Source organism: Hakea prostrata, chromosome 4 (genome assembly GCF_041222555.1).
Source record: "Hakea prostrata isolate BN-2017 chromosome 4, UWA_Hpros_2, whole genome shotgun sequence".
Lineage (NCBI taxonomy): Eukaryota > Viridiplantae > Streptophyta > Magnoliopsida > Proteales > Proteaceae > Hakea > Hakea prostrata.
The window spans coordinates 46,831,891-46,844,966 of NC_142603.1; positions in this window are offsets into that span (position 1 = coordinate 46,831,891).

Sequence of the window (13,076 nt, forward strand, 5' to 3'; positions counted from 1 at the left end):
TTACCCACAATTACATTTTTAGTTAACTGTAGGTGTAAAATGACCAAAATGCCTTTAGTTATATTTAAACCATTTAAAATTTAATTTATAAATTACCTAAATACCCTATGAGTATGAAAATGACGATATTACCGCCATTTTGGGTTTAGTAAATTACATTAATACCCTAAGTGTGTAAATTTATCAATCCACGAAATTACACTCCCTTATGCGAAATTACTGAAATACCCCAAATTTATCTGCAAACCTTTAGCATCTTTGCTGCTCTTTGTCGTCTCCAACCACCATGCCTCTTTGCTCTCCAGCTTCTCGAAGTGAAATTTTCGATTCCCCTCTCCGAGTTACACCTCTCTCGGCTCTCCATTTTCTCGGAATGAACCGGATGATTGAGTGAACTACAAGAATAGGTGGGTTTGTGCTCAAGACGAGATTGAAAGTGGGTTCCTAGGTTTTAGTCTCAGTATTGAAGATGATGATCATATGGGATCACTTCTCCAGTAGGTAGAGCTTATTGTTGGTGGTAGCGGAGGAGAGCCAAGTGCTAGTGGTGGAGTCCTTGAGCGAGGACTTGCTAGATTTCATTTATTTAAATAAATAAATAAATATTAAGGATTTTAACTTCTCATAATTATGATGTGGTCCAAACATTCTTGATAATTACAACTTAGTTCAAGGTAACCGCCTTGAAAACTGTTTGGCGGTTACTTGGAGGTGTTTGATGGGAACACCATTTCAACGAGGTTCATTAGAACTCTGATTCGTGAGAAGAAAACTTTACAGCAGTTTTCTGTGAATTCTGGGCCCCGGTTTGTTAGCAAGAAAACTTCTCTGTCTCTCCATCATTCAGTTGCTAAGGAAAAAATTGGAAGAACTGGATTTCTTCAACATCGTAGACGACAACCTTCTTGGAGAGGAACTGCAAACGACTTCCATAAACAAGTATCCATGGTTGTAGGTAAGTACCTTATCCTGTCTTCTGCATGATTGAACTAAGAACATGACTAGTTAGGTTCTTGAGTTCAATATTAAGTAAATTGATTGCTATGTTGTATTTCTTATAGGACTAGCTAGCATGGGCTCACACGCCTCCCATTTCCCGGGATCTGGTATTGTACATCTCCACCGCAAGTGGGTGATCGACCAAATCACAGGTGCTAGACGCGAGAAGCAAGGTTGAAGGCAAAAGCAAAGGAGATAGAATGGTTGCGGTGGTGGAGGACATAGGCGATGAACCAGGGCTTGACACGGGGATCGAGATACATGGAGAGAGGCGGAGACAACACCAAGCCAAGACTTGGATACACGAGAAGCTGCCACCATATCTAGTAGGTTGAGGCGATTGAAAATTTCTTCCAACACATCTCCATACATTGGAGCTTCTTCCAGTAACTATTTTTCATTGTAGTTCACTTCTCCTGCTTCTTCAGCATTTCCTCCTTCTTTAAGAGGAATCTCTTCTTTGCAGCCTTGGCCATTCTCTTTAACGCAAGTACCAAGAGCCTGTAATTGTAACAAAAGAAAGCAAGCTTAGATAATAATAAGGAACAGAGAAGGATGTTGAGAAGTGATGATGAGAGGTTGGAGAGAAGCTGTGAGAGAGAGAGAGAGGGAGGATTTTCCTGCAGGGACAGTTTCCGGCCGTGGTGGTCCGGTGAGGTATAGGTAGAAGATGGTTCTCCCTTCACTCACCTAAGGGTTGGCTGTGATAGAACTAGGACATTTTGGTTTAAATATAACTAAGGACATTTTGGTCATTTTTAATGGTTTAAATATAACTAAGGACATTTTGGTCATTTTACACCTACACTTAACTGAAAATATAACTATGGGTAACTTGAGATTTTAAGTGTGGGTGCCGCGTAATTTAGGAGGTAATAGTGGGTGGTCAAGAGTTTTACCCGTTTATAGGGGGTGCCGTGTAATTTACCCTTTTCTTTTTTTTTCGCCCAAAGTCTACTGCTATTTTTGCCTTATTGTTAAGCAGCTTAAACTTTAGGTTTTGTAGGTGGGCTGCTCCTACTCAATCTATTATCAAAAAAGATCCTAATTTGTGTCTATCTTAGGTTCACTGGTTTCTAAGTGTTTGTCTTTTGGGCCTTGGAGTTTGAGTGCATGAACTTGGAGAATTAGAAGCTCTTCAATAAGTACCACAAGAAACTATTAATCATCACGACTTTTATAAGGCTCTCTTCGGTACAGTAGTTTTTTGGTAAAAATCAGTTTGGAGTTCATTTAGAGAATCATTAAACTTTAGGTTTTGTAGGTGGGCTGCTCCTACTCAATCTGTTATTAGAAAAGATCCTAATTTGTGTCTATCTTGGGTTCACTGGTTTCTAAGTGTTTGTCTTTTGGGCCTTGGAGTTTGAGTGCATGAACTTGGAGAATTAGAAGCTCTTCAATAAGTACCACATGAAACTATTAATCATCACGACTTTTATAAGGCTCTCTTCGGTACAGTAGTTTTTTGGTAAAAATCAGTTTGGAGTTCATTCAGAGAATCATTAAAGGCTCAAAACTCATGCAGAACAAGGGCTATCATTTTCCTTTCTTTGTTGCTGTATTATGCAAACAAGTAGGAAAAGAAATGCTAGTAAAATTCAATCCAATCCATATATGTGACTGTATAGTTATGTTGCAAGGTATTCAGCAACATTGTTCTCTCTTCCTGTAAGTACTTATCACTCCTTTTCATGCATCTTCCTGCACAAATAGGTGCCTTTAAGCTTCAGTTATGTTTCTTCAAGGTTGCAACTGAACTTCTTCTGATGGTCAATTTATAGTCCTGAATGTTCGGACTATCCAAATTGACAGTTGGGATGATTGGTGGAGTTACAAGTGACTAATACTATCTTTTCACTAAAGCTGGTATGTCTAATAATGGCCTGTTGGTGCAAGAAATATCATCTTGGCTCCTTGGTTCGCTCCAGATCCAGCTCCAACTCCTGAGACCAAAACATGGTGAAAGTGGGCCACCTCTGAGGACAGGAAGCCACCTCAACACTTAAATGAGAGAGAGCCGGAGTGTCTGGGCTTACCCTGCTTCGGGCCTCCTCCCCCTTATAAACCGGATTCATGCCATTTACAGTGACTTCTCGATCAGAGAGTGAGATAGAGGTCCCTTCAGCCGTCTCGAGTTTCGGCGAGCAAGGTCCATCAGACATCCTGCTGTTCCTTGGCTCGAGGAGATCTAAGGTCGTGATAGGCATAGATCTCGTCTGGATGCTCCCGCTGAGCACGTGGGCCATCCGCCACGTTAGTCTCCTGATGAGGATAAAATTGACCTGGTGCCGCAAGTGGTCCAAGACCGGACCCGACCCAATCCAGCTGGGCCAAGTATGTCTGGGACTATAACATGGCCCTAAAGCTGTTGTTCTCCATTTTCACTAAAACTATCTTTGCTCATGGAAACATGCAATGAGATTGGCAGCCTTGTTCTGCATCACTGGGTGGCTTGCTATCTACTTTTCCAAGGTTAATTTTTGTTACTAAGGTCATTCAAACTGTTTTATCACTCCAAGCACTATCACCTAATGACATGTTCCTCTTGTATTATTGATTTAAGGGACCAATGCCTCTCGACATTGGAAGGTTGTTTGCTGGTTATGGGTGTGGAGTCTTCTTTCATGTGGTCTGTGTTTTCAAACTGAAATGTTTTCCGATTTGTTTGAGCTCTGCTATTGTCTTGTGGATGGATTACACTCTTCATTCAAAACCCAAATAACAAAATTTATATTATTTAATATTATTCTGTATATCTTCAATATTAGAAAGTTTACTGTTATTAGTTGGCAAATCTTCAATATTAGGCAGTTTATCGTTATTTTTTGCAGATTTACAATATTAGGAAGTTAATTATTTTAATATAATTATATCTGTATACATCTTGTTTTTTAGGTACATTATTCATGATAATATTTTTTAACAAATTTTTATTCTAAGTAGATTTGTTACAGTTAGTCAACGTAATTTTTTTATTTAAGTAAGTTATTTTTCCTGTAGAGAATGTCAATCTCCCATTCTTATATTTAAATGCATCAATTCTCAGTAATAGTCACACTAATATTCATCCAAATCCTGTCTAAACAGATTGATATATCGGCTCACAACTGCAAATCAGGTTGGTAAATTTGGGTTATTGTAAATTAAAAAAAAATATATATATATATTCTTCGCTAGTCGTTTCTTTGTAAATTCAATTCTTTCTCTATGGGACCAAAATAAATTTATGTTAAACCTGGGAAATTGTATTCTTTGTCATGTCTTCAGTAAGTTAGCAGCTTCTAGAAGCAATCTTTTACCATTTTGTATAATTAAATAAAAAAGAAATTAGATTTGCAATGGAAGAGACAAGACGGGTTGGTACTATTTCTTCCATTTCAAGTTTATGGTATAGCCATTACCAAAAATTATAAAGTTTTTATCCAGTTCGTTTGACTTCATGTTTCACCTTGAAGGGATATCTCCTCAGCGATGGGTGATGAAAAATTGTCCCTTATGGGTTGAATTAAAATTTGAACTGATTAGTGATTGCAATCGGATCAAAATAAGGAATAAAAGGAAAATTCACTGTTACCTCCCTCCCAAATTAATGTGGAGTCACTACCTCATCCCTTGCAATTCTCAAATTATTAAGAAGAAACTTAAATCTTAAGAAGGAGTTTTCTTAAAAGATGCAACTATCGAGGTTAAGTAATAAAAGTATCTTGAGGTGGTGAGGGTGGCTTGGAGGAAGCATGTAGTGGGTGATCCCATTTCGTGTTGGCTCATAAATTAAAATCTCAAAAGAGCATGCTTAAACCTTGTTTGGCGCTTTTTGGGGTTAAACAGTGTGGAGGAGTTGGAATCAATTTAGAAACAAATAAATGATCATGGGATGAATGATATTCTTCTTGATAAGGAGATAGGAAAGAAAGTTAGGTTCTTGTAGGCTGTTAAATGGCAAGACTCTTTGCTCTCACAAAAGGCCAAGGTACGTTGGTTAAAAGACGGTGATAGAAATTTTAAACTTTTTCACTTGTTTGTTAAAATTCGTAGAGGTAAAAATTCTTTTCAAAGCTCTTAAAAGGAGGATCGCTGTTGGACATATGGGAAGGATGAGCAACATAATTATGTTGTATCTTTTTTTGAGAGTTTTCATAAAGCAGGGTACTTCCAGTCCTCATCTGGATTTGTTGGAAGTGATTCCTAAGCTATTAATTGAAGATGATTGTAGGTCTCTAGAGGTGCTACCTTTTGAGGAGGAAATCAAAAGGGTGGTGTGGAATCTTGATCCCAATAGTGCTCCTGGCCTTGATGGCTTTCCAAGTTGTTTTTTTTAGAAAATACTAAGACATTATTTCTCGTTATTTTGGAGCTGATGTTTCAACATTTTTTCTGTGTGGGAAACTCCCTAAAGGGGTCAATAATAGTTTCGTTACTGTGATTCCAGAAGAGGCGAATGGTATTTCTTTGGATAAATTTCGGCCAATCTGCATGAGCAATTTTTTTTGTAAACTGGTGTCCAAATGTATGGCTTCTTGTCTTAATCTTCTTCTTCCCAAATTGATTTCAGAAGGGTAAGTTTATTTCAGAAAGTATTTTTGTTGCTTCGGAGCTTACCAATATATTGTTTTTATCTGTTAGAGGAGGTGATTTGGGTCTTAAATTTGATATTCATAAAGCTTATGATACTTTATCCTTAGATTTTCTATTTGCTGTCATGTATAAATTTGGCTTTTCTGACATTTGGGTTGGATGGATTCATAAGATGTTATTTTCTTCAAGAATTTCTATTATATTGAATGGGGGACCTGTAGGTTGTTTTGGTGTTGAGAGGGGGCTGCGTCAAGGTGATCCTATCTCCCCTCTTCTCTTTCTTTTAGCAAAAGAAGTGTTGTGTAGAGGTTTTTGCTTGATAATGAGGTCAGGGCATCTTAAGGCTTTGCCTGGTCCCAGGGGTTTTTAAGAAGTGCCTTCTTTTTGTTATATGTTGATGATATTTTCATTTTTGCAATTGCTTCTTTGAGATATGTAAGGAGATTAGTGGATTTTTTGGGGAAATATCAAGACTACTTAGGTCAACATATAAACTTCGACAAAAGTAAACTCTTTCTTGGCCAAGTTGCTCTTCCTAGGAGGCAAAAAATTTCGAGTTTCTCTGAGGTCCCAACAATTTCTTTCCCTACAAAGTGTCTTGCTTGGTGTTGATATCTTCAAAAGAAAAAGTGTCTCAGCTCTAGGCTGCTGCCGGTGCTTGATAAAATCAAAAGTCGCCTTCTTGGTTGGAAAGGGAAGCTTCTTTCTATGGCAAGAAGAGTAGAACTTGTTTGCTCTGTCGTCTCTAGCATGCCAATTCATAATTTTTCAGTGTACTAGTGGCCGGAAATATTATAAAGCAAGCTGAAGCATGGATACATAATTTTATCTGGACTGTAATATAAAGTCGGTAAAGAAAATCACTATCAAATGGGAGTCTGTTTGTGCTCAGATGTGCGAAGGCGGGTTGGGTCTTTGTCGTTTGCGAGATGTCAATTTTACTTATCTCTGTAGGTTGGCTTGGCAAATAAAGCAAAGTAACTCTTTCTTTTCAAGATTTTTGAGAGGAAAGTTACTTGATGATAAGGATAATTTGCTGAATTTTAGGCTTCGCTCTTCGATTCTTTTTGGGCTGAAAAAGGTTTGGCATTTTGTTGCTGCTCATGAGAGATGGATAGTGGGTGATGGAAAAAAATAACATTTTGAAAGGTTTTAGGAGACTTTCTTGTTCTTTGCTCGGTTAGAGGTTCCTCTTATTTTGGCAAAAAAGTTGAAACTTAAAGTGGTGGACTACTTTCTTGATCGGCAATGGTGTTTTATGGGGGTGTACTCCTCCCGATTAAAAGAAGTTCTAGACTTAGTAACTCTTATCCATATGCCTACTGGTTTTCACAAGGATATTTGTCATTGGACTGGTACTGTTCAAGGAGAGTTCTCAATAAATCAGCTTGGGAAATGCATAGGTAAAAGGGTGCGGTTGTGGATTGGGCAAAGAAGATTTGAAATTTGAAATTATTGCCTAGATAGCAAATTTTTTGTTGGCGGGTCTTTCAGGGAAGCTCCCGATGCAATTGTAATGTCCAAATGAATCTCCTTGGCTTCACGTTGTGGTATGTGTCTAGGGGCTTTTGAAGATATTACTCATATTTTTATTCATTACTCTTTTGCTCACAGCTGTTGGGAGTCTTTGTGTGCATGGTTCGGTATGAGTTGGATGACTACCTCTACTCTTCAAGACAGTTATAAATGGTGGGGATAGCAGGCAAAGTCTTTGCCTTTAGGTATTATGTGGTTTCATGGATGCTTCTTGCTTTTGTATTATCTGTGGTTTGCTCATAATAAGTATTGATATGAGGAGGTGATTACTTCTAAAGATTGGGTATTATGTCAAATCTTCTTTGATATCAATCATCATGATTATGTAATTGGTAGCAAAAAGGTCTCTCCAGCAGTGTTTGCTCAAGTGCGGGCGATGGGTCTAAAAATTTATGTTAAGAGCCCTACTCCTCCTCAAGAAATTTTTTGGGTATCTTCTTCAGTAGGGTGGGTTAAGCTAAATGTTGATGGCAGTTCTTTGGGCAATCCTGGTATGGCTGGTGTAGGTGGTTTGGTTAGAGTTGAGTCATCAATTGTTCTTTTGTAATTTCAGCTCTTTTTTGGGTATTAAAACTAATTTTGAAGCTAAAATGGAGGCATTAATGCAGGGTATAGAGTTGGCAGTAAAGTAAGATATACCATGACGTATGGATTGAATGTGATTCAGTGGTTGTTGTGGTCTTGATTTAACAAAGGAAGATTCCCTGGTGTTTCTTATGTGGAGAGGTGTTGATCTTTTTATTACTAGTCGTCCTTGGAAAATTTCCCATTGTTATAGGAAAATCAATCAAGCTGTGAGTGCTTTGGCAAATTGGGCTGCAAGATGGGGTTCTTCAGATGTTACTACACCCGGGCTAGCAATAGAAAGTGAACTTGATCTAGAGGCTTCTGGTCGTTCTCGCTTCAGATTTTGACTTCTTTTATATGTTGATGTGAGATGGAACCTGTAAGGTTGGGTGTATCTGGAGGCAAATGATGTTGCGGGATTGTTTGACACTTCTTCCTGCAGATCGGTGCATAGATCAGAACACATTTCATAATCACTATGTAAACCATCTATATCGGAACATAGTTCCATTTCTGAAATGAGCAGCCTCTAAATTTCTTTCGATGATTTCAACCTTTTTCTCGGTTCTTCTACCTCATCAATCAATTCAAACCGCCGCTTTATGAGACTGTCATTTTCAAAAGAAAGAACCTTCTCTCTTTCCAACACTTGAGAAAAGGCATTAAAGGCAGCACCAAAACATCTCGCATCCAAAGTGATGAGCAGTTAACAAAAACTAGATAATAAAAGATGAAAAAAAAACCCTTTCTCTTGAATCAATGAACTTTGAATAAGAGAAATGGAAATTCATTCCTTACCCCGGGCATGTGAGTACGAACGGGGATCAGTCATCTTTGGATGTCTCTCTTTTATCTCGAGGAATTCGCCTTTTGTTCCCCATTCACGTGCTACTTCCCAGTTCCGAGTTAGCGGTGTGATTTTCCTTCAATTTCCAAAGCGGGTTAAAGTCATCCCCCGAATCACCATCGGTGTGGGCATCATCTAACCGCCCGTACCAATCGGAAGAGGATTGGCGGGTTCAATTACTTCATGGGGGTTAACATCAACAACGGCATCACTAGAAGGAACTTGTAAGTCAACAACTTCAGCCGCAATATTTACCTGCTCCTGTTGACCATTGGGAGGATCAACTGGCATAACTAAAAAAGGGGGAGCAGCATCTTCAGAATCTTTACCGGGGACATTTGGGACAATCTCTTCAACAACATCGGGCACAACATTGATATCTCGGAATAACATTTTCAATAACGAGGACAGTAAAAATTAAATTTGGAACACCCGGATGATCACCAAGTTCCGTATCATTGTCGGGAACATCCATCGGGATATTTTGTTCATTTTCATCTTCATGATGGGGAACAGAACTATTGTCACCAAACAATTGATCAGACATTTGATCAATGATATTACCTGCAGCATGTGTACCAATTTCGTGAGCCATTCTCTTCATGTGATCAATAAAGTAAGTAGAAAAGTCCTCACCTGGTTTTTCGGCTTCAACTGTATTTTCACGAGGGGCAACAGTAATATCATGGGGAAGATGAGGTGACATGGGGGCGAGTAAACGCCTCATCCGCGAGAAGAATTTTCAGGATCAATGGCTTCTTCAACAACTTTTTCCATTGAACTTTCTTTCTCAATGGGTACTTGTCTCGGGGGATACTTCAATTGGGGGACAAACAGAGGATATTTTTCTCTTGCCTTTTTTGGCAGTATGTAACTCTTCAGCAAATGAAGGACCCATGGAGCGAAGTCGACTTCTCAAGGTCCTCGCTATTTGAATCGGAGTTTCAGTAGGGACAACTTTGACAAACACAATATCAGAATTATCGCCATCTTCATTTCTTTCTACCGATCCTGCTCCCGCCGATCGGATGGAATTTCCTCTTTAGCAACATCTTTTTTGGGCAATTTGCTTTTCTTCTTTGAAGTTTTCTTAACATCCTGCTTTCTTTTCTTCCCCGACTTCCTTGACTTGGATTGAGGTTTCTTTTCAGATTTGTTTTCTTAGAAACAGCCTTTCGGAGTTCGAAACATTGGGAACTTCGTATACATCAGTTCCTAATGAAAAACCAAATGTAAAAGTGCAAAACAAATATTAATTTATATTAAAAAAAACCCACAATTTATCAAACAATTTAATTGTATACCTGGAAGAAGCCCATGGCTGGCCGGACACTGCATCGGTTCTTAGATCTCCCCGCATCAACTGGTTCTCCACAGGGAATTAAACCCCAAGTCTCTTGGTCATACTCATTTAGTTCGGGACGCTTATTCAAGGGAAGAAGAGAACTCGGAGAGTGCAAACACCAACGGGAACGATAGTTAGGAGTGGGAATGGCACGAAAAAAAATACTTTTCTCTCCATTGTTTGTTGTCACGAGGGATGGAGGAATCAGTAAAAATACGGGTTTCGGACCCAACTCACTCGCAATACAAGTTCTTCTCGCTAAAGTGTATGTAACCTCTCTCACGGGAAACTTTCAGAGTATGATAGTTTCTGAACAGTTCTATAGAAGGGAGACGCCCCATTCTACGAATAAAAGCAAAAAAAGTGTAAACCAATCTCCAACTGTTTGGAGTCAGTTGACAAGGACAGACATGGTAGTAGTCAAGCGTGGATCGAACTATGGGAAGCAAAGGAACTCTAAAACCGGACTCAAGATGGTCCGGGTAAACAGCAATAACTCCGGGCTCTGCATCATATGGACGTTCAGAGGGTTCAGGAACCCATACCTTAGCATCGGAGGGAAAGAGATAATCTTCCAAGTACGAAGACAGGTGCGATTTTTTAAGCTTACTTGGATACCACTCCGGACCAGCATATCTTGGATCTTTCTTCTCTACAGACATGTCTACAGGTGTGTAAGGAACTATATCTTCATAATGAGCATAAAGAGCGGGTTTCCGTCTAAGGGGACTAGATCGGACGACAAAATATTTAGGGTTTCCTCCGTTTGATCGGCGGTAGAAGGAGTATCGGGTCGGTTTGAAGTACTGGGTGCTGAAGGATTACTTGCAGAATCCATGTCTTTCGATAAAAGAGAGGAGTAAAGATTCGAAGACTGTAAGCAGTAAGAGCAATGAAAATGGCGGATGATTACAATATGTTTTCAAATGAGCGAGAGCAGATCACAGCGGATGAATAAATAGAAGGACGACGTAAGGCGAAAGAGGAGGTGGGTTCTTGAAAATTTGGAGGGAAGTATAAAGGCGTTTCAGATCAATGGATATATGTATTCGTACTCAACGCATGGAGTCAATCAGTTGATTTAAAAGCATTACCTCCGGACACGTGGATGATATCAAACGAAAGAAGAGAGATATGATAACCGCATGTTGGCAAAAATTTTAATTTATGATCAAATGGATCGCGCAAAGGAGGAAAACGTCAAAGAAGACGAAAAGTAAAATTGAAGAGAGAGAACCAAAATGTCTGACATACTAAGATTTGGCTGATCTTACAGAGATTTGTGGGCTGAGCACAGTAATCTATGGTTAGGGTTACGATGCACGGATCGACTCCCGATAAATTTACTGTTTAAATTCATAAATGCAAATAAGTGATGGGTCACCCCATCACCAATTTTTCGACTTAATTATAAGGATTTTTTTTTAATTTTTTTTTTTTTGGGAAATTGACTTAATTAAAACGATTAAGTCTGAGGTTTCAGTATTTAAAATATAATTAATTATGGAAATTACAGGGCGTTCATCAAGTAAAACCCTGCGAGGTGGAGGATATATTAAAAAGTCTGATATGTGGGGAAAATATTTTCTTAACAAAAACGAAATTTAAAAGACGATGACGTGCACAACATTCTGGAATGACCTATTAGTTCCGAGGAAAAAACCTCCTGACCATACTCTCAGATAAGTTGAACCTGATCAGCATGGGGCCAACTTTGTCAATAAAATACCCCAACCTCGGTTCAACGTGATTCACTCCGGTCTAAATCTAAGATTATCGGTTTAATTCCATTATATAAAGCAGTCTTTGGGTCGGCCAACAGCTAAGAAGGTCATAATAATGGTGGATGCTACTCAACCAACCATTAAAACACAAAAAGGATGTTATATTACAAATGACAATAGATAAATTGATATAGAAAAAGGAACTAAGGGGCAAGATATATTAATATATCAGAAAAATAGTGAAACTGACTTTTTTCTAAAACAAAAAATTTAACAAAGGACTTTCAATGTTTCTATTCAAAGTTAAACATCAAAGTTTTGGGTCCGCAGGAGTGTGGATATCATCTTTCTTGGATGCTGATTGATCGCTACAATCACCATCCTTACTTGAACATTCGGTTTCTTCCTCTTCAGAATCATTATCTTCATTGTGTTCTTCACTTTCTCCATTATCATCTGCAGAATCCTCAGAGTCAGGATGCTTCAAATTATTGAGATGAAAGAACTTACGAGATGGAACAAACTCTGGAGGAAGCGATTTAAAATCAATGTTTGGACAGATCCTGAGTATCTGCGAAAAAATATTATCAGAACAGACTTTCACTACAGTCTTGCAGAACCTCAGGAAAGTTGGGTTGTCTCCTGCTTCTTCAACTGCAGAGGTAACAGAACTTAGGAGAAGTTCATGATCATCCTTCATTTTTTTCTTCTCAAGTTCAAATTGCACTTCTGCTTCTTTTTTCTCTTCCTCAAACTTCGCAACCATGGAAGTCCTCTCTTTTACACTTTCTTTCCAGGCAACAGATAATTTTTTTAATTCCATACACACTTCATTGTAAGAAGTACTCATATTGTCCTTCTCCAAGGACATCTGACTCAGACCCAAAGTCAAATTGTCTTTCTGGATTTCCAGATCTTCTTTCTCCTTCGAAAGAGAATCAAATGCTTGTTGCAACAATTCATTTCTTCTTTCAAAGTTCAAATTCAATTTCTCCACTTCTTCTAATTTGATTTTCCATTCTGCTATTTCTCTTTCAAAACCTTGGGACCAAGCAATTGCCCTTGCCAACTTAGCCTGAATTTCATCTCTTTCATAAGTGGCAAGTCTGGCCCTCTCCAATGCATTATTCTTCAGCATCTCAATCTGCAAGAAGTCTTCCTTATATTTCATTAACGAATCCTTTAAACCTGAAACTTCTTCCTGCAAAAAACAGTGGTTGTATCAGAAGAAATTTTAAAATCATCTTCCAAAATATATATCTCAGAACATAAATCCTTTCTCTCTCAACTGAGCAGACTCAAATTTCCTTTATGACGATTTGAAACAATTCTTGAGCTCTCGTACCTGATCATTCAATTCAAAATTACGTTTTATCAAATTGTCATTTTCCAAAGACATAGATTTCTGTCTTTCCAAGACCTCAGCAAAAGCATTGAAAGCAGCACCAAAGCATCTGCAGCAAAAGTGATAAAGACTTAGCAA